Source organism: Tenrec ecaudatus, chromosome 3, assembly GCF_050624435.1.
Source record: "Tenrec ecaudatus isolate mTenEca1 chromosome 3, mTenEca1.hap1, whole genome shotgun sequence".
In the NCBI taxonomy this organism is placed as follows: Eukaryota; Metazoa; Chordata; class Mammalia; order Afrosoricida; family Tenrecidae; genus Tenrec; species Tenrec ecaudatus.
Window position 1 is genome coordinate 29,383,205 of NC_134532.1, and position 22,595 is coordinate 29,405,799.

Below are 22,595 nucleotides of genomic sequence, written 5' to 3' on the forward strand. Positions count from 1 at the left end.
CTCATAGGGACTGGTCTACTGATGCTCCTGGAAAATGAACTGTACTATTCATGGGTCAAGAGCTGCACCAATGGAGACAATGACCAGGGCAGAAGGGGCACAGTGACAGAGCCAATGGTGATAGGTCCAAAAAGGGCTTTTCAGCCAAGACAGTGGGACAGGCAGGCAAGATCAAGAAGAGGATATCCAAAAGGAGTTGAGAGGAGCCTATAAAGATAGAACTAAGAAATGAGCCTATGTTTAGAAGGAAAAATGTCTGATAGGAGACAGGGAAAACAGGCCTTCCCTGAAGAAGAGCAAATGTGCCTACATGGTTCTTTAATATGAATGCCAATGTGTAGCGTATTAATTCTGATACCAAATTACATTGTTACCAAACAAAACTGGTACCTGTGACTCTGGACTGTAATTAGTCCATGGCCACTGCATTAAAGTAATGAGCTGAGTTAGGAGCGGGCTGTGGCAAAGATACTGGTGTCATAACTGGAAAACTACTGGAGGGTACAAGTATGTTTAAACACTGCCTCATACAGGTATGTTTAAGCTCTGCCTCATTGACGGTTGATGCTGCATCTATAGTTAGAGGAGATGAGATGCTATCAACTATTTTTAAGCCAGTATTGCTACAAGGCCCATTTTAGATGCATTAATGAGAATGTTATTGTTTGGGAGAGTATGTAACATATCACCTCCAGAAAGAAGCATTAAAGAAACTTAATCAGACAAAAGTCCCATGGAATAGTGAACTTTCCTAAAGAAGTGATTTTATTTCTCCTTAAAAACTATGCATAGCGTATCATTTTGATGATTCTCAGGAGCTGGCCGTAGAATAATGAATTATGATTTGGAAGATAATGCAATCCAAAGCATCACCAATTATGTATTATATTGAATATCAATAGTTCAGTGTTAATCCTATGATCAATATATTCCTAATTTTTTCCAGCAAAATGTTGAAGTCAGAGTCAAAGTTTATCTCTAATTTCTAATATTTCAAGTCTCCGCTTTTCCAATGAACTGAATCAGTATTATAAAGGTTCTTCAATTCCAGTAGGAAATACAGAAAAGGAAAAAACACATCAGAATCACCTGAGCCTTGGTCATTTTCTTTGGTCCTTAGGGCACTGCAGGCAACTGGGGTGTTCTGTTTGTCTTATCTGGATCAGCTCTAATGCTGCTCACAAATTTCAATCTCTAATGAGGACATCCCCAAAGTAGTAATACCAGGCTCTTCTTCCTCCTTCCTCTAAGCGGCTGATAATGCACCATCTGCAGGCTGATGGGAGAATACAATGTGAGTAACACATAACTTGTAGTTTCAGATGCTGTTACTGTTCTTTCTTTCTTCTTAACACACAAAGTTCTCAATATTTTTAATGGTGCCCTTGTGTGATGGTAAGTATGCTTATACCACGAGCAATAAAATTTAAACTCATAATTTTCAGACATGTGAATAAAAGATGACTTTATAACAAATAGAGATTGGGCAATCAAATATAAACGTCAACAAAAGAAAAAAAATATCAATTACCTCACAGCATACAAAAATATCAATTCCTTACTGTGTGACTCTCAAGGAGAATGGCAAATTAAGGAACCTTGAAGATGACTGTTAATTAAAGCATCTGGAAACATTTTAAATGGGCTATATAAATAGCTATTATAAACTAAAGATTGACCAGAGGTACTACGCAGAATTCAGCCCACGAGAGTTGCTTAGAGGGAAATTCAACAATGCTGGAGTGCAGGAGGAACATCATAAAGTAAAGTAGGCACAGACTCATGGGGTTTGGAGGGGCTGGGGGATTTTGGCTAAACTCAGTGGAGGCCAGCTGGGGCTTGACCTTGGCCCTAGCACTGTTTTTGCTGGAGCCCAGGACCATTTGGATCATGAAGGGCGGATTGTTCTCAACATAGCCACAGTTTGCCAACACCTGCCTTGGGGCAAGGACTGGACACTTGCGGCTCCTCTCTGTCCCCCACCCTCGCACTTGGAGGGGTGCAGGGCTGTGCAGGGAGCTTTTCTCAACACAGTCATGGCTTGCCAGCTGCCTCCTAGGAGCAGGAACAAAACCTGTGCAACTCCACTAGAGGGGATTGCAACTCAGATACATTGTTGTTTTGTTTCCATCTCTTCACTATATCCCCCCTCCTCCACCCCACACAGGCCCAGAGGGCTTGCCTTTTAACTCTTTTTCTCTTCCTTGTCTCTTTCTTCATCTCTCACACACTACTGCTAGCCTCCAGACCACTCCCCTTAGCCTATGCTGCAACACACCCAGGTAGGTGAGCTCTATTGCTGTGTAGCTAGCCCGAGTCTGGGAAGGCCCTCCACATTTCCACCAGGGGCTACTCTGCTCAACTCCTTACTGGGAAATTACTGCCTGGGTGCCAGGGGGGCATAAGACAGCTCCGCCAACACTCCTCAACGCTGAGGCAGAAACCTTCCCCAACCTCTGCAACACCAAAGCAGGCAACCCTTCTGGGTCACTCCACTGAGAGGGAAGCCACAGGAGGGTAAAGTGGTAGTTTAATTCCATAGTGAAATAAGCTATAGGCAGTTCAAAGAAGTACTCCTACAAGTCTCCCAGAGAGAGCCAGTGGCCTTCGTCTCCCTGAAAAATGGCACCTGGCTCATCTAAAACAAAACAACGCAAACAGCCATTAGCCCCAACGACCTCAATGAAAAAACAGGAGAAACTAAAGGCAATGCCAGGAGATGTCCTGACCATAATGACATGCATAGAGGAAACAGACATTGAACTGCCACGGAAAGAAATTTTCAGAATGCTACTTGGAGTCATAGAGGATATCAGTGAAACAATACAGAAAAAGGATGAAATGACAGAGGAGATAAAAGCCATAAATCAAAGAGAAATACAGGAGCTTAGGGAGGAGATAATAAAAACGAGTAGCAGACTCACGGATGTCCAGAAGCGACTGGAGGAATCAGAGAACTGCATCAGTGACTTGGAGGATCCCCAAGCAGACTTTAACAAACGCAAACAAAAGTCTAATCAGATCATCAGAAAAGCTGAAGAAAATTGAAGAGCTATATCTGATACTATGAAGCAGAACAACATTAGAATTATTGGCATACCAGAGGAAGACACAACAAAGAAGTCATTTGCAACAATAGAGAATTCATGAAAGAAAGCTTCCTCAGGTTAATGAGTGAAAACCAGGCAACCGTTCAGGAGGCTGAAAGAACACCAGCAAGACTAGATCCCAAGAAGAAGTCACCAAGGCTCATAATAGTTAAATTATCCAACGTTGAGGAAAAGGAGAAAATCATGAGAGCAGCTAGGGAAAAACAAACAATCACATATAAAGCTTCCCAAATAAGAATCTTCTCAGACCTATCAGCAAAAGCTATGAAGAAGAGGAGAGAATGGAGTAACATATTCCAAAGAAGGAAAACAATGCAAACCCAAGAATACTATACCCAGCCAAATTATCGATCAAGATAGATGGAGAAGTAAGTATTCCCAGACAAGGAAAAACCCAAAGAATACATTAGAAGAAACCCATACCTACAAAAGATCCTAGACGACCCAGTATGGGCAGAAAAATAACACTCACCAAGCATAAATAAGAGACCACCACATAGAACAACCTCACCCAGAGGGCAAAAGAGACAAAACAGACCTCAAGATAACAATGACTTAAAGATAGACTTCAAAGGCTGCTGAGGTAAACTTTAGAAAATAAAAAAAAGGAAAAAAGGGGCATAGGGAAAAAGCTACAGTATAAAAACATTACCGGGCTGAGGACCAGGTAATATGATAGGGACCAGACCAAATACAGGGATACAAATGGTAGACACATAAAAAGGAGGTGGAGAAAGCAAAAAATAATAATTAAAAGAAAAGGGTAGCCGGGGCACTGGGCACTAACCCACCCAAGGGGAGGGTATTATTTATATCTCCACAGGGAAAGAGGGACCAGACTTCAACCTGGTGCTCCAAGATGTCAATGCAACATGCCGGTGTGGAGTAGGGAACCAGTGGAGAGGTCTGGGTGGGTCAGTCCCAATACCAACTACTAAGTGGACACCTGCCCCTCCCCTCAGAAGCATTTATTTCAAAGGACAGCACTGAATCTACAGCTCCGAAAAAGAGGGACATATCTGATCAGAGCACACGGGAGCAGATGAAGGGGGCGGAGGAGAGAGTGGAGCACATCAGAACTCAACAGACCCGGAGGTCAATGTTCCCAATGAGAGCAGCCAGGCAACAGAGAAGAGCACATGGCCTGCCCCACTATGGGACATGACGTCCCTCAGTGACCCATAGCCCTACAGGGGACAATACTGGAGATACAGTGTGGGAATTGCACCCGATCAAATCCTACCACACCGAGGCAAAATATTAAGGGGGTGCAACATAACCACAAGGGAATGGAGCTACAAGGTCCCCAGGGAATGTGGAAAGTATACTTTGGGGCCAGGACGTGGTGCCCCAACATACTGGACTGCAAAACACTCCTAAAGGCCAACAAACAATCCTTGAACTAACTACAAGCTTTTCTTTCTTGTTGTGTTTTGTTTTGTAGTTTTTGTCATTGGTTTGTTGTTTTTTGTTGTATATAGTTGCTTAGTTGTGCTCTGTCTTGTCTTGTGCATGTTATTATATCCGCAGTTCTGTCTAAATAAGATAGGCTGGATGAACAATTGGAGGAGAAAACAAGGGGACCGAGAGTTGCACGGGGACATGTGAGAGGGGAAGGTGGGGGAAAAGGTAGTGGTGTTAATAAACCCAGGGACAAAGGAACAACAAGCGATCTAAATCGGTGATGAGGAGGGGATGGGAGGCCTGGTTGGGCATGATCAAGGGTAATGTAACTAAGAGGAATTGCTGAGACCCTGGTGGGGATTGAGCATGATAGTGGGACAGGAGGGCAGTCAAAGGAAACAGAGGAAAGAGCTGGGAGGCAAAGGACATTTATAGAGGTCTAGATAAAGGCATGTATATATGCAAATATATACATGAGGATTGGGAACTAGATCTATGTACATAAATTTATAGGGTTAGCATTAAGGTAGCAGAAGGACATTAGGCCTCCACTCAAAGTACTCCCTCAATGCAAGAATACTTTCTATTAAATTGGCATTCTATGATGCTCACCTTCCCAACACAACCACTGAAGACAAAGAGGATGAACAACCAAATGTGGTGAAGAAAGCTGTTGGTGTCCAGCTATCAAAAGATATAGCATCTGGGGTCTTAAAGGCTTGAAGGTAAACAAGCAGCCATCTGGCTCAGAAAGAATAAAGCCCACCCACATGGAAGAATTACACCAACCTGTGTGACAATGAGATGCTCAAGGGATCAGTTATCTAGCAACAAAGAACAAAAAAGTCATATCATTGTGTTCTCACCTCCATGATACGACCTCTGAAGACCAAGTGGGTGCATAAGCAAATGTGGTGAAGAAAGCTGATGGTGCCCGGCTATGAAGAAATATAGCGTCTGGGGTCTTAAAGGCTTGAAGGTAAACAAGCGGCCATCTAGCTCAGAAGCAACAAAGCCCACATGGAAGCAGCACACCAGCCTGTGTAATCACAAGGTGTCAAAGAGATCAGGTATCAGGCATCATCAGAACAAAAAATCTTACCATAGTGAATGAGCTGGGAGTGCGGAGTAGAGACACAAAGCCCATTTGTGGGCCACTGGACATCTCCTTACAGAAGGTTCTTGGGTAAGAGATGAGACAGTCAGGGTGCAATATACCAACAATGAAAAATCCAACTTTCATCTAGTTCCTAAATTCCTCCCACCCACCCCTCAACACACACACACTGTCATGATCCGAATCCTACCTTGCAATTGCAAGTCTGACTAGACCAGAGGATGTACACTGGCACAGATGGGAACTGGAAACACAGGGAATCCAGGGTGGATGATCCCCTCAGGACCAGTGGTGTGAGTGGCGATACTGGGAGAGTAGGAGGAGGGTGGGGTGGAAAGAGGGAATCGATTTTAAGAATCTACATGTGACCTCCTCCCTGGGGGACAGACAGCAGAAAAGTGGGTGAAGGGAAACGTGGGACCGAGCAAGATATGACAAAATAATAATTTATAAATTATCAAGGGTTCATGAGGGAGGGGGAGGTGGGGAGGGAGGGGAAAAAATGAGGACCTGATGCCAGAGGCTTGGGTGGAGAGTGGGTGTTTTGAGAGGGATGAGGGCAACGAATGTACAGATGTGCTTTACACAATTGATGTATATGTGGATTGTGATAGGAGTTGTATTAGCCTCTAATAAAAAGATTTTTTTAAAAAAGAAAGTAAGTGTCTAGAAAGGAATGAAGGCAACATATGTACAAATATGCCGGATGCAACCGATATATGGATTGTAACAAGAGTTGGAAGTGTCCCGAAAAAAATGATCTTTTAATTTAAAATAAACTAAAGATTGTCTTACAGAGGAACTATAAATTGTGCAATCACTTTAGAAACACTTTAAAACTCACCATCAAGTAGAGTTAGACGCATAAGTTGCAGATAGGACACAGGAGAACAGAGCTCCCGAGACCCTAAAGCCATGACCGGAAGCTAATGGGTGTGTACCTCTGATCTTGAGGATAGCAGGCCAACTCTTAACACATGTCAAAACCAAGGCTCCATAATAAACACTTATATGACATCTATGAGATTGAAATATATATATGAAATATTATATATATATAAATGAAGAAGTATACATCCCCCAATAGTGAGTGCACTTTTGAATCCCAATATAGATAATGTTGTTAATGTAGTATTTTTTGTATTACTTAATGCAGTTACATCACGGTTCTCAATCTATGGTTCGAGACCCCTTTGGGGGTCGAATGACCCTTTTACAGGGGTTGCCTGATCCATAACAGTAGCGAAATTACTGTTTTAAAATAGTAACCAAAGTAATTTTATGGTTGGGGGATCACCACAACATGAGGAACTGTATTAAAGGCTCGCGGCATTAGGAAGGTTGATCATCACTGAGTTAAGACAGTTGACCTATACAAGTTTTACAGTCTTTCTAGCTATGTCCCCTTAACTTCTTCCAAATTACTTATGTGGGTTTGTCGCCCACCAATGTGAACGAGGAAAGGAGCCCATCATAGTGGTGACTGTTGAACTGCTAACTGCAAGTTCAGCAGTTTGAAACCACCAATTTGTCCTCGAAAGCAGATGGGGCTTCCTTCTCCCACGAGTGATATGGCTTTCTACTCCGCTACAGAGTGACAGCCTTGGAAACCCACGGGGATTGTTCTACCCGGTCATACAGGCTCGCTATGAGTCAGTGTTAACTTGATGGCAGTGAGTTTGGTTTTTTGTTTGTTTGTTTAAGCCTTGTAGTTATGTAAATAAACGGTCTGAAACCTAACCTGAGAATTAGTCAGATTGGAAATCATATTAGGACTAATTGAGTCATTTCAGAGAGAGAAATTGGGATCTCACAACCATCAAAAAAATGAGCCAGGAGTAGGGGGCTGTGGATCCTAGATTCTTGCATTGAAACTCTTCAATCCCAAAGACAGAGAGCTGTGACACAAGAGAGAAAGTGATGGGGAGAAGCAGCAACACAGACATGGTGGCAGCAGAACCAAGAGACTGAGACAGAACAGTGGGATTCCCGGGCCACAGGACAAGGGTTGAGTGCCTTTGGGCAGAAGGTTAGTAAGTAAAGTGAGGTACATATGATTACTTATGTGGAGAACTAGATTTGCCACCCTACAAAGAGCTGAGTGTGTTTGGTGTGAGGCTAAGGTACAGAGTGAGCATTTATCCACAGAATTAAAGGACCTTTGTAATGTTTGCACATTTAGGACAGAAGCCAGGGGTTTGCAGGGCCTGACCTCACCTGCAATGATGGCTGTCAAGATGCTGTCCCAAAGAACTGTACCTTGAGTCATTTCAGATCCCTCCCAAATTGTGTGTTAGAGTAGAAAAGTGACCCTTTTGTCAAATATAAATTCAGGAAAACATTAATTAAACTTTAAGAGACAAAAAAAGACACACACATACCGTATGGAAAGGGGGGGCCATTAGTAGGAGGTGAAAATGCAATTGAGGATTCAGTCGGGACCCTGGATAATAGGGCACAGAACAAAAGGCATGTCGCAGATCACGATTGGTGGCAGATCAATACATCGCAGATACAGGTGGAACTGTAGCAGCAGGAATGACATCATAATTAGGACCTGCACATTATTAGATAGAAAAAATTACAAGATTGGCCCAGGGCCTTCAAACTGAGGCAGTCAAGGTCAGACTCATGACAATGACTCCTGTGCTGTCCTCAGTAAGATGAGCTCCATCAAGGATACATCTAGGCAGGCCCTTGGAGGGAGCTGGCTGGAGAGGAGTGCAGGCAATCTACTTTCTAAGGCATTCTCCCCAAGGGGAAGATGATCTACATTCTGGGTTAATGATAAGAAAGAATTCAATGGAGGCTTAATCAAAGTGGGGAAGCAGGAAATGGACAGTTGTCATGTCATCAGCAGTGCAAACCTAAAACCCAACTCACTGCCACCAAATGGATTCTGGTTATAGCGACTTTTAAAAGAAGGTGGAACAACCCTTTGTGCATTTCCGAGGCTGTAACTTTTTATAAGATTAGAAACACTGTCTTTCTCTCCAGGGGTGACTTGTAATTCTGAACCACGGACCTTGCAGTTAGCTGTCCAATCTGTATCCACTATGCCACCAGCTTTTTGAAAATCAGAGTGCTCACAATTTAAGTTCTAATACAATTATTAAACGGTTACGTAACCAGTGCATTCTATCATACAGCGACATGCACAAAGAACTTGGACCCTGACTATTGGGGCAGCCTGGGCCCTTGTACACTGGTGTTTTCCTGGGTTCAGACCCCAGGAAGCCTGGATCCCTCCTGCTTCCCCTCAAGCTCCTCCACCTAGCGACGCCCCTAGGAACTCCAGAGTTGCTCAACCTGTTTGGTGTCAGGTGAATGGATTTGGTTCAGAACCCCATCAGAAGTTGAAATCCTTCCTTGTGATGCTTCAATGTGCAAGACAGATTTCTAGCTCTCTAGACTGGACCATATTTGTCTGTGGCAAATCTTTGTTCTGAAACAGAAGAGGAGGCAATGCTAAGAAAGGCATGTCAGGTTGTTAGCCTCCACTTCCTGTGCTAAATAGTGACCACCCCCAACCCTCGGGATCAAAGTCAAGCTCCAGTCTGAGGGTGTTTACATTAAACAAGCACTCACCCTATCTTTACAGTGCAATTTTACTAATTTCTCAAATATCATTATCAATTTTGGATCCACATCCTATATATACAATATTTATTTTTAGAATAAAGTAGAAGTATTTAAGGCCTCAACATTCTCAAATTCCATTGAAGATAAATATCTTCTTTTCACCAGCAATCTAACTGAAGAAGAATATTTTATGAAGAATTTGCTTTACCAGTCACTACTGCACCTCAGACCATAACCCTTGACATATTTGGCTAAAGTGATCAAGCTGAATCATGGTCATGTATGCCACTCCAGCCAAGTGTAACCCAAGTTTGTCCTGCTCCAATCCCCTTGCATCCTGGGTACTCTTTACAACATATCTATTGTGTGTGAAGAGATGCCTATGGTTGGGTAGCCCATTTATGCACAATAGTGAGGTAAGTAGAGAAACTTGCTTTAGAGGTGGACAACAAGAGACAGAGGGACACCAAAGGACATCCTAGAGGTACGTTGGGCAAGACAAAGATATTCTAAACAAAAAAACAAGTCAGGGGAATCCTTATTTACTACTCTCTTAAGCTCTTGTGTTTATGGATGTCTAATTTTAAAGCCTTTGGGAAAGTCTGCAGCCTACAGTCAAGGAATGTCAAGGGGTAGGTAAATAGGTGATGCCCAGAGCAAAGGTAAGGGCAGAAGCTTAAAAGAACAAGATGGTGTCACTCAGTGACTAAGGGCGACACAGGGGACAGCACAGGAGACACAGTGTGGGAATTGCACCAGACCTGATCCCACCACACCAAGGCGAAGCACTGGGGGAGAGCAGCAGAACAGCAAGGGAATGGAGTGGCAAGGTCCCCAGGGAATGCTGAAAGTGGACTTTGGGGCCAGGGCGTGGTGCCCCAACAGACTGGACTGGAAAATGCTCCTAAGGGCCAGCAAACGATCCCTGAACTAACTACAAGCTTTTCTCTTGTGAAGTGTTCTGTTTTGTTCTTTGTCAGTGGTTTGTTTTTGTTGTTTTGTTGTCTGGTTGTATACTGTTGCTTTGTTTTCCTCTGTCTTCTTTTTGTGCATGTTAGTGTCTCCACAGGGCTATCTGAATACACAGGCTGGATGAACTATCTGGAGGAAAAACAATGGGACCGACAGTTCAGGGGGGACTTTGGGTGGGGGGTTAGGGGGGGTAAGGAAGTGGGGTTAACAAACACAGGGACAAGTGAACAACATGGGACCCCAAATGGTAGAGAGGGGGGAATGGCAGGCATGGTGGGGAATGATCAAGGGTAAGGTTGCGTAGAGAAGAGGTATACTCTAGCCCAGGTGGCAACGAAGCATGGTAGTAGGACAGGAGGAAAGTCAAGGGAGATGGAGCAAAGAGCTAGGAGTCAAAGTGCATTTATGAAGGTCTAGACAAAGACATGTACATGCAAATATATATAGGAGGATGGTGAAATAGATTGATGTGTCTATATTTATAGGTTAAGCATAAAGGTGGTGGAAGGACCTTGGGCCTCTACTCAAACACTGCCTCAATTTATGAATACTTTCTTTTATTTAATTGGAACTCTATGATGCTCACTCTCCCGACACAACGGCTGGAGCCAAAGTGGGTGAACAAGTAAATGTGGTGAAGAAAGCTGATGGTGCCCGGCTATCAAAAGAGATAGTGACTGGGGTCTTAAAGGCTTGAAGATAAACAAGCGGCCATCTAGCTCAGAAGCAACAAAGTCCACATGGAAGAACACACCAGCCTGTGTGATCGAGTGGTCCCGAAGGGATCAGTTATCAGGCATCAAAGAACAAAAAAATCATATCATTGACTGCACACCTCCATGATAGGATCGCTGAAGACAAATGGGTGTATAAGCAAATGTGGTGAAAGCTGATGGTGCCCGGCTATCAAAAGAAATAGTGTCTGGGGTCTTAAAGGCTTGAAGGTGAACAAGCGGCCATCTAGCTCAGAAGCAAAAAAGCCCACATGGAAGAAGCACACTGGCCAGTGCGATCACGAGGTGCCAAAGGGACGAGGTATAAGACATCATGCAAAAAAAAAAGATATATGTGTGTGTGTATATATATATATGTGTGTGTATGTATATGTATATATGTATGTATATGTGTATATATATATACCATATTGAATGAAGGGGGAAGTGCAGAGTGGAGACCCAAGGCCCAAGTGTTGGCCAATGGAGATCCCCTCACAGAGGGGTTCAGGAGAGGAGATGGGTCAATTAGGGTGCGAGGTAGTACCGATGAAGAACACAGCTTTCCCCCAGATCCTGGATGCTTCCTCCCCCCAACTACCATCATCCGAATTCTACCTTGCAGGGCTGGATAGGGCAGAGGTTGTACACTGGTACATATGAGGGCTAGAGGCACAGGGAATCTAGGGTGGATGATACCTTCAGGATCAAGGGTGTGAGGGGCGATGCTGGGAGAGTGGAGGGCAAGTGGATTCGAAAGGGGGAACTGATTACAAGGACCCACATGTGACCTCCTTCCTGGGAGAGGGACGGCAGGGAAGGGGGAGAAGGGAGACTCCGGATAGGGCAAGATATGACAAAATATCGATGTATAAATTACCAAGGGCACATGAGGGAGGGGGGAGCGGGGAGGGAGGGTAAAAAAAAAGAGGACGTGATGCAAAGGGCTTAAGTGGAGAGCAAATGCTTTGAGAATGATTGGGGCAGGGAATGTATGGATGTGCTTTATACAATTGATGTATGTATATGTATGGATTGTGATAAGAGTTGTATGAGCCCCTAATAAAATGTTAATAAAAAAAAAAGAACAAGTTCAAGTCAAAGATAAGGAAATAAAAGAAACCTGTGAGACCCCCCCCCAAAAAAAAAAAGAACTAGATGGATCCAGGAAAGAGATGACTGAGCAATCATTGTGTCATCTTGGCCCAAATTCTGGATTCCAAGCTTTCTAGTTAATGTTGACCAATGGAAAACAACACACATTGTAGAAGAGAGCTTATTGGCTTGGGTTCTAAGATGTCCCATCCATAGTCTCAGGTGTGCGTGACTATTTGTCAAGATTAGTGTAAATCATTTATCACTCTACACCGAGGACGCAGCTGCAGGGATCTAGAGGATCTAGTCAGAGCAAGTGATCTATGAGAGTTGAGTGGGTTTCAGGATGCTCAGAAGGTCTATAAAAAACTGAATCAAAATTAACTTCCAGAGAAATTTCAAGAGTAATGTAAGACAGATTAAAGTTGAAGACTCTGGCAACTAGACAGCAGAGTATTCACATAGTATGAATAAACACGTTTATGTTTTTTGTCTAAGTTCAAGTTATTGGGTGAAACCTTACAATGGTTATGAGAGTACACTTACATTTTCTATGAGACCAGTAATAACCTGTTAACAAGGTGAGATGATACTTCAAGAAAACTGTAGAGCAATAGTGATAATGGATTTTCAAGAACATGAAAAAGTTCATAAAAATATTGGTAATTGAGTCAGGGAACACATTAAAATAATTATATATGATGATTAATTGAAATATGCCCCACAGTAGTTAGTTGACTTACCATAAGAAAATAAGCACTGTAATATACCAATTAATGTAAAAAAAAGAATTAATATCTAAACCTGGCCGATAAACACATGTGGGGTTAATTGAAGGGCAGAAGGATAAATGGCCTGGTGAGCCTCGCCTTTCTCGTGTCTCTTTCTTTCTAATGGTGGGACCAGGGTGCAGGTGCCTTAGCCAGTTCCCTGCTTCAGCTAGCAAGGCTCACTTCCTGCAAGTTATCCCTGAGGAGAAGCCAAATGGATCTACCCCGATGCAGCCCTGAGTGCTGGAACACCCGTGTGGAGACCCCTGCTAGCACTGAGATGGTTACACATCCAATGATTCAGCTTTCCTTCTGCAGTTGGCATCACTGTGTCTGTTTTGAGAGAGAGATGGAGGAGAACTTTGTGGATTGGTATGAACACATGGGTTCATATTGGGCTTATTAGCTTGGGCAGCACTAGGTTTGGATGTTTTCTTGATGTGCACTTACCATTTATATAAAACTCTCTTTTATTCATGAGTTTCTGAGGATTTGTTTCTCTAAAGTACCCAGACTATCACACATACTAAACAAATCAAAGGCTTTCCATGCTAAGAAAAAATCTACAAATCTAACATAAAACAGATAATATAGCTCAGTATGTTAATAAGCTAATATACAGTCCTAAAAAAAGAAAAAGTCAAAATGTCACACTTAGAGGAGAGAGAAAAAACATCATGCCACCTCAGAAAAAGGACAAACATAAATGTACACTTTTACCAATGATATTAAAAACTGACTATATGTTCTAACTACAGCAATGAGATTAACATTTGTAAAGGAAGAGACTTCCAAAAAGAAATACAAATTCCTCTAATCATAATTTAGTTATCATATCCATCAAATATTAACGACATGCCATACATAGCTAATAAATATTAAAATGCTGTAGGCTACATTTCAACACACAGTAATAACTTTTGGTACTTAACTCACTAACCATAATTGCTAATCAGGAGGGTAAAGGGAAAATGGTGGGAGAAAGGAAACTGATCACAATGATCTATATATAACCCCCTCCCAGAGCGATGGAAATCAGAAGCGTGTGAAGGAAGACATCAGTCAGTGTAAGACATGAAAAAATAATAATAATTTACAAATTATCAAGGGTTCATGAGGGATAGAGGGGAATAAAAATGAGAAGCTGATAGCAAGGGCTCAAGTAGAAAGAAAATGTTTTGAGAATGACTATGCCAACAAATGTACAAATGTGCTTGACACAATGGATGGATGTGTGGATTGTGATAAGAGTTTTACAAGGCCCCAATGTTTTAATTTAAGAAATACAGCATGATCAAAATTACAGCATTTATCTTACAGAAAAGGAAGTGCAAAATTATTCAGATCAGAACCCTAAAGCAGGAAACATGCTTCCACCCATTTTGTGATGATGTCATGGATTTAGAGTCCTATAGTTTTCTAGTGTTGAAGGTCCTCATATACTGATGAATTAATGAACTAAAACAAGAAAATTCTATGCACATATTAGAGTGAATATATATGGATTTACATATATAGACACACATATATGTATATGATACACACATGTATATTAAGCTGGACAGCAAAAAGGATTGATGTTCACCCAAAAACTGAAGTTTGGGGACTTGAACACCCTGAGCCATGGATGCTCCAGCTAGCATTGGACCCATGAGCTTTCAGTTGAGCTGGGCTGGGTTCTCTTGATAAAAGTTTACTTCTTGATATGAAGCACTTTGTTAAGCACATGTCAGTGTCTATAGTTGTATTTTTCTAGACAACCCAGCCTAACGCAGGTCTCCATCATATTGGTGTCCTATGAGGGCGAAAAGGTGTATCTGACAAGCTGCTCTTGGAGAAAGGCACATCACCAGGAAGTCTGAAAAGATGATCAACAATTCCCTGACACCGAGCCAATCCTATGTTTCTCCAGGGCTGTGGATTTGGGGTGGGTGTAAATCTATTTATAATAAAAGTATCCTGTTAAGCTTGTAAAAAACACAGAACACTTACAAGGCACAACACACACATATTCTCTGCACCAAATGTCAACACTCACATTTATAACATGTAAAGAACTTAGTAGACTCATGGTCACACTTGATGTAAGAAGTTAGTATAACACTAAGAGCTTTATATTCATGGGGGAAGCATGACATGCACACTGCGGACAGGAAATTACACACTCATTTATGTAACAAGTATTCCCATTACTCAGCCGACTTACTACAGTAGCATCAATGACTATGTTCCCCCCCCCACACACACACATATATATTTTCCTTTTTAATGAAAATAGTCATACCTAATGCGGCCAGGTTTCTAAAAGATTCCATCATCACATGTCTATGGAGTTTCCTCTGAAAAGGATCCAGCAATGCCCATTCTTCATAGAAGTCCACAGCCACCCCTTCAACAGCCACAGTGCCTAAAACACCCATAGACTCTGGTTCAGCAAGGTACCATGCATTCCACTATGTGAGAGGATGAAGATGACAGTCCTGGGAAACAGAGGCCTCACATGGGGATTAGACACAGGGGTCTTGTTCTACTAAGGTTGACCATCAGGGTCTAGCTACCAGCCTCATCCCTTCTAGACCAGCGGTTCTCAACCTGTGGGTTGACATCCCTTGGGGGCCGAATGACCTTTTCATAGGTGTCGCCCAATTCCTAACAGTAGCAAAATTACAGTAATGAAGTAGTAATGAAAATAATTTTTTGGTTGGGGGGTGAGTACACATGAGAACTCTATGAAAGGGTCGCAGCATTAGGAAGGTTGAGAACCACTGCACTAGACATACTTCCTCACTAATTACATGCTATCCCAACAACTGCATGCTTCTAGCATTATGCGTTTATCTCTGTACAGTTTGTCTGTGACCAACTGCAACCTTAGTCCTCTCTATATGGTGCAGAATAGAAAACAGTCAGAACACATAATTAAATCAGGCAAATGATTGCACATTCACATCCTCTCTTCTATTGGAGGGAGGATAGAAATTCACCTCCTTGCACAGGACCAACCAGAATATTTATCAAAACATGAAGCACAGGGTGAAAGCAAGATAACACCTAGAAAACACTGCAGAATTTGTTGTTTTTCCCTTTAGCCCCTCCTTACCCACTGGAGAGCTGCAAGTGTGAACTAGCAAAGTAGCAACCAAAGGCCTGGATTCATGGTATCCTCTTGGAAAATTCTACGTCATCAAAAGCTGGCATATTACCTACTGAAAGAGCTGATTATTTGGGGAATTATGAAATTTTCTGAAGTGTTTCTATGTTACTCGCCTACTTTTCAGTCACTCTACAGTTGCCCTCTTGTGTATTTTGTACCTTTGTGGAGATAGGCCAAGCTATTGAAAAGGGCAAGAGGGCAAGAGTAAAAGGCAACAATAGAATAGATATCCTTAATAAAAACTTCCTTCTAAAAAAAAAAGATATCCTTAAAATCGTCCCACTCTGAGACACAAAGCTACTGTCATGTAATTATTATGGACTGCTCCCCTCCAAAAATACTGAATACGCACATCAATACACACTGAGCTCATAGGATATAATGACAAAAGAGCACAATATGGGCAGTATCATAATAGCATGTCCTTCTTTTTGCTGATTGGGAAAATGTATTTAGGTTCCAATTTTCTTATAAGTCGACTGAACTTCAATGCATTTGCCTGTTAAACTGTGTTAGGATTCTAGGACTTACACACCAGGCCTTGAATGGGCCACTGTTAGATTTTTCACATTTGAAGATCATGGAAGGCAGACTAGCTGAACATGATGACCACTAGCATTCTCTTAGCTGTGGGACTGGCCTCTATGACTTGTCAGACTTTTGTTCCCACATTTTGTCAGGAGACCAGTCCCTGGTGAAGGACATCGGTGGGGGGCAAAGCCAGCCCCCCACAACTAATCATGGGTTCAGTAAGCGCATTGTATGGTTAAGATACATAAAGATTATAAAAAAGGCATAGAGAGCATGAGAGATTGAAATAATGGAGTTAGACACATTTCATGGTAGCATGCTCACCTCATGGACGACCATGATCTTAGCAGCCAGGTCCACACACAGCATGAGCCGAGGGCAGGAGAGCAAGGTGAAGTGCATCGATTTATCGGTCCCAACACGTAGCTAACGGAGGCTTATATCTAGTTAGGGGGCATGATTACAGGTAACCAGACGTCACAGGAAGGGGCTGAACCATAGTCACTACAAGTAATAGGAGGGGGGATATACAATGGCCATAGGAGTAACAGGAAGGGGATGAGCTAGGGGTGAACACATGATGGGAAGGGGAGGGACTAAGGGCATACATGTGACAAGAAGGGCAGCTCCCTAGACTCAATATGGCAGCCAAACCTTGATCACCCGTGAGTGGGCTTGACCTCCCTGGGTTCTCCTTCAGAGAAACAATTTAGTACTCTCCTTATCAGAAGAGAGTGGGCTCTGCTTGTTATGGGATAAACAGTAGTGTCTGCTTATTCTGAATGGCTGATAACCCTTAGGGAGAATATCCCCTCACCTACTTCTGTTGACCCCCAAGTGTAGTCATTTGACGCATGTAACAAGCAGCTAAGTTTGGCATGTATTTGGGGAGACAACTTGGGAGAAATCCTCTGTTTCCCCAGACATTGTGCTTGGTAAGGGAGAGAGAGGTAAAGAAGAGAAAGGCCTTCCAACAAAATGGATCGACACAGGGGCTCAAACATGGGACATTTGTGAGGATGGTGCAGGACAGGGCAGTGTGCCATGCTGATATATAGAGGGTTTTAGGGGATTGGAATGGACACAATGACACCTAACAACAACATAGAAAAGGCCGCACTTTGATGCTAATATTTCACGGCATCGCCAACTAGCTATAATATAAAGTCACATGAACTGCATGGTCAATCTACAATTCTGCTACAACAGTGTAACATAATGTCGATCCAATGAGCCTTTCAAAATCTCATCTACAGCAATGCATCAGGTGACATGTTTTAAAGGCTTCCCAAGCCAAAATTTCGTTCCTTTATGATGAACAAAAACAAAATGCAGTGCTGTCAAGTAAATTCTAACTCATTTTGACCTTCTAAGAGGGAATAAAAGTGCTCATTAGTTTTTCCAAGACTGAAGAGCACAAATAGTCTCATTGTCCTCCCTTGATTGGCCTGGTATGCTGGAATAAAAGAGGGTCTAACCAACAACCAATCGATTAAACCAGTGAACCACTAGGGTCTCTTTCACACAACATGTTCGTGATAAAACCTTGCATTTATTCAGCAACCACGATTCTGAAGCAATTTCCAAAGAGATTTAGACACATTGGCTCATTTAGTCCTCTTGTTTCTTTTAAGCAGATGTTGCTTACAGCTGAGGAAAGTCATGAACCATTAAGTACATGTTCAGTATTGCTCAAATGGTAAGCTGTTGAATCGAGTCAGCATGCAGGTCCATGTGTCTACCTACAACTAAGTGCCTGGCAACAACATTTCTGTTCATATGCCGATAGTCTGTATTCTGTCAGTCATCAGTTACAGAGATGATCTAGACATCTTCTGAATAGCACAAAGAGGACACAAAGAAAACAATCTATTCAGTTCAGTTAACTGGAACTCAATTTCCTGGAAAAGCCAGGACTCTCAGACAATACAGCTTACCTCAGGCCCGTAGAGCTGGCTCTTGCATTTATTAGACTGATTGAAATAATATAACACCCAGGCAAAGCATGGAAGAAATCAAAAGAAAACAAGACCAATCTGCTCAGACAGGGCACACCATTCCAAAACCAACAGAGTTCCACCCTGGACACATGAGGTGGCTATGAGTTAAAAATGACTCCACAGCAACTACTAAGAACAGAAGGACAAGGTCAAATAGTAACAACTTGTATGAGAAATGCAACAAAGGTGGAGCCTAAGCATTAACACATGCATATTTACATTTCGTGAGCTAATGTAGGAGAAATAAAATGATCACTTTAGGAAAAGCTAGCCAGAGAACCCCGGCATGATAAGGAAATTCTAACAACGTGGGAAGGTTCTGTGATGAGTTTGCAAATGCTCAGTTCGATTTCCGTTTCTCAAACATACAAGCAAAGAAGTCAAAGAGCATCCAGGTCTTCATGGGCAGGAGAAGGAAACTCCATGGTCACCCACCAAATGAAAAGCTCATTAGCAATAAGCATTCATGGAAAATCCCACACAAGAAAAATAAATGGAGCCTGAAGAAGCACTAGCAAGAAAGTCTAACAAAAGAGGCAATAGTTACAAGAAATGCAAAGGAGGACTTTCAGGTTTATGACCAATATGTGAAGAGCCGAAAGTCACCATTTCAGTCTCAGATCAAAAAAGCTGACCATGTTGAAGTCAGAGTACGGAGGTCACAGGGCATGGTTTTCATGTTTTAATGTTGTACATTTAAAAAAAACAGTCATTGGGTCAATTCTGATTCAAAACATCCCTAAAGAGCAGAGTAGAACAGGCCCTGTGTGTTTCTGAAACCACAACTCTTTAAGGGAGTAGAAAGTCTCATCTTTCTACTGTGGACCAGTTAGTGGCTTTGAATGGCTGAACATGTGGGCACATGTTCAACACATAGCACACTACATCACCAACTCAACACATAGCACACTACATCACCAACTCAACACAGAGCCCACTACATCACCAACTCAACACACAGCCCACTACATCACCAACTCAACACATAGCCCACTACATCACCAACTCAACACATAGCCCACTACATCACCAACTCAACACATAGCCCACTACCTCACCATGGGTGCACAGTGTTGTTATAAAACAACAGTGAGAAAACTAGAGGGCAACTAACATCAAGAAAGGCATTCTCTTCAATGCCTCTAATTAATTAATCTAATTAGGACACAGCGCAAACATCTGTCCTCAAAACAGAGGGGAGGTGAACATAGGTACTCTCTCAGCTGATTTCCACTGTGAAATCATTCTCTGTATCTGCCTACGGGGCCCTTTTGTTCAGTGGTGGTTTTAATCATCTGCCCTTAATAGTCTAATCAATTCAATTCATTGACAACAGTGATTTGAAGGACGTGATGGACTTAACTAAGGGATAGCCCAAAAGACTTTGCTCCAGGAGGACAAAATACCAGACCACAGCGCATCAGGTGGGGGTGTACTTGTTATATTTTAAGGATAGGCAAACCCCAGGTTGACCAAATAAATTTTAATAAGGATAAATGATGTCAGAAAGTTGTATCACTGCCACTTCAATGAAGAAATACAAAGAAGACTGTAATCTATAAAAAAGTAGCATGTTCCAAAACAACTCTCCTCCACAAATAATCACTTCCGAAAACTGTCACAAACATTTTTTTTGCACTTCACAAGAGTCCACAAAACGTGAATCAACTTGCATTTAGCCTCAAATAGGTAATAAGTGGTCAAGAACAAGGTCTCGCGTTGTCCACAACATAACTCCCTGCCACCACGTTTGGTCCAACTCACAGCAGAGCTATCACACAGAGCAGAACTCCCTATAGTTCTCCCAAACCTGTACATCTTTACTGGAGCAGGCAGACTCATCTTCTCCTGCACATTTTTGGTGAGTATGAACAGCTGCCCTTGCAGTCAGCAACCCAATATTTAACCCACTGTGACAAAAGTGTTCCTTTGTTCATATACCCCATATGCAATAAAGTATCATTATAGGAACTCATGACAGACCTACAGAAAAATAAAGGCAGCCCCAGAAAGGCCCACCAATTTGTAAGGGAAGCTAATTCATGACACATCAGGCCACACAGGGCTCTGCCTGCAAACACTCACACTTCAAGATGCAGGTCCTTAAATGGAGTCCCTGAGTGGTGAGAGCAACTGAGTGCTCAGCTACCAAACAAAAGATTGGAGACTGAAGGCAACCTTAGAAGAAATCAGCCAACTTCTGAAGTTAGCCAATGAAAATCTTACGGAGTATAATTTTACTCGGAAACCACATATGGTCACCATATAGAATCATATGGTAGGCAAAATGATTGATATTTACCAAACTATTAACTAATTGAGATAGAAGGAGCTCATTGGTAGCCAATCATTCATGCCATATTCATGAAAGCACAAGGGGCTTTCAAAAAGGTCATGAAAAATGGAATAAAGATAATGGAATTTATCCATGAAACTTTTGAAGCTACTGCATATCTGTTCCTAATAGATTATGCTAAACAGAATAATGTAATACATTTGTATTCATTCCTCAAATATTGTACATCTTAGAAATCTTTAGGACACCTGTTCATCTTCCATGAAAATTCAGGAAGAATATTAAGCTGTTTACATATAACATCTCTCTTAAAGATCAATTAAAGTTGACATTAATTTTATTCTCTAGCTATGGTAAAGACACCAGTTAGGTTACAGTATATTTGTATGATTCACAACAAACTTGATAGTTGAAAACTAACAGAATGTCTATTGTTCTGGGTCCTGTAATTTTACAAATTCAACTGTGTGGTTTGTCATATTATGGTTAGAAACTCAACCTTATTTTTTACTTTAGAGTTTTCCATCTCTGGAAGATTTCCAACTTACATAGGTTCTGGCTTTCCTGTGTGTGTACATGCACACGTGTGCCTTGCTTCATTTTTGATGTCCCTGAGCATTACAGATGGTTAACATGGATAGGTGTTCATGGAGAGACTGGAAGTTTGTGTCTCCTCAAAGTCTCCAGGGATGAAAGCCTGAGTGATGCACTTTGAGAAACCAGTCACTGAAACCCCTATGCAACATCCCTGTGCTCTGACACACCAGGAGTCTCCAGGAGTTGGTGTGGATTTGATGGCATCTGCTTGATTTGATTCATTTCTAGGGAGGGAAATGAATTCTGGCCTCATTTGCTACCCTCAAGGCTGGCAGTTCAACTCTAGCAGCAGATCTAAGAGATGAATATGAGGCTGATTGCTCCTGTATAGATCTCAGATACCTATAGAGGAACACTATGAGTCAGAATTGACTTAGTGGCAGTGAGTTAGTTTTGGGGGGTTAGGGTCAATGAATATTTCTAGGTGGCACAAACAGATTGGACGGTTCCACTGAGGATTGAGGAGGTAAACTCAGCCTGCATTACGGTGGAAGAACAGATCTGCCTCCACTATCATGATGCTCCAGAAACACTATGGAACTGTTCTGCTATATAACACATGACACAGCCGTGAGATGGAACTAACTCCATGGCACCTAACCAAATGGGAAATTGATCATGATGAGTGCATATCCTGTCTATGTATGCACATGGATATTGTGTTGAAAATATGACTAAATGAGAAACAAACACAATTCCCATTAAGAATCACCATGTCTATAATGAACAACATGTCAGCGTGGCCCATCTAAATTAGTCCGTGAAGAAGCCCTACTCCTCCAGTGGTTAAAGAACTGGGAGGTCCATGAAATGAAAGCAGTTGCGTTCCATGAGGTGGCCATCTGGTAACACATGATTATAGCCTAGAAACCCCAAGGAGGAGTTTAAGGTGCTGCGGCATCACTCACAGAATCCACTGTAGCACAGTGGACAAAACAGGCCTCTGATCAAGAACACGTGGATAAATACTAGACTATTCAAGCATTACCATGCATGGGCACAGAGGAAATGGTATCTTATTTCAAATAAGATCCTATCTTACTATATATAAGAGTTATATATCTGGATGTTGCCTTGTATTAGAAATAATTATGACATAATTTTTGAAATGAAGAGCTAGTAGTAGGACACATTTCTTGAACAGCAAATGCAAACAAATTGAAAAAACAGCTAACTTATGAAAAAAGTCAATCAAAATTTACATACTTAGAATTTGCTTCCAAGAAACTGTTATGTCCAGGTCTGAAGATTAAT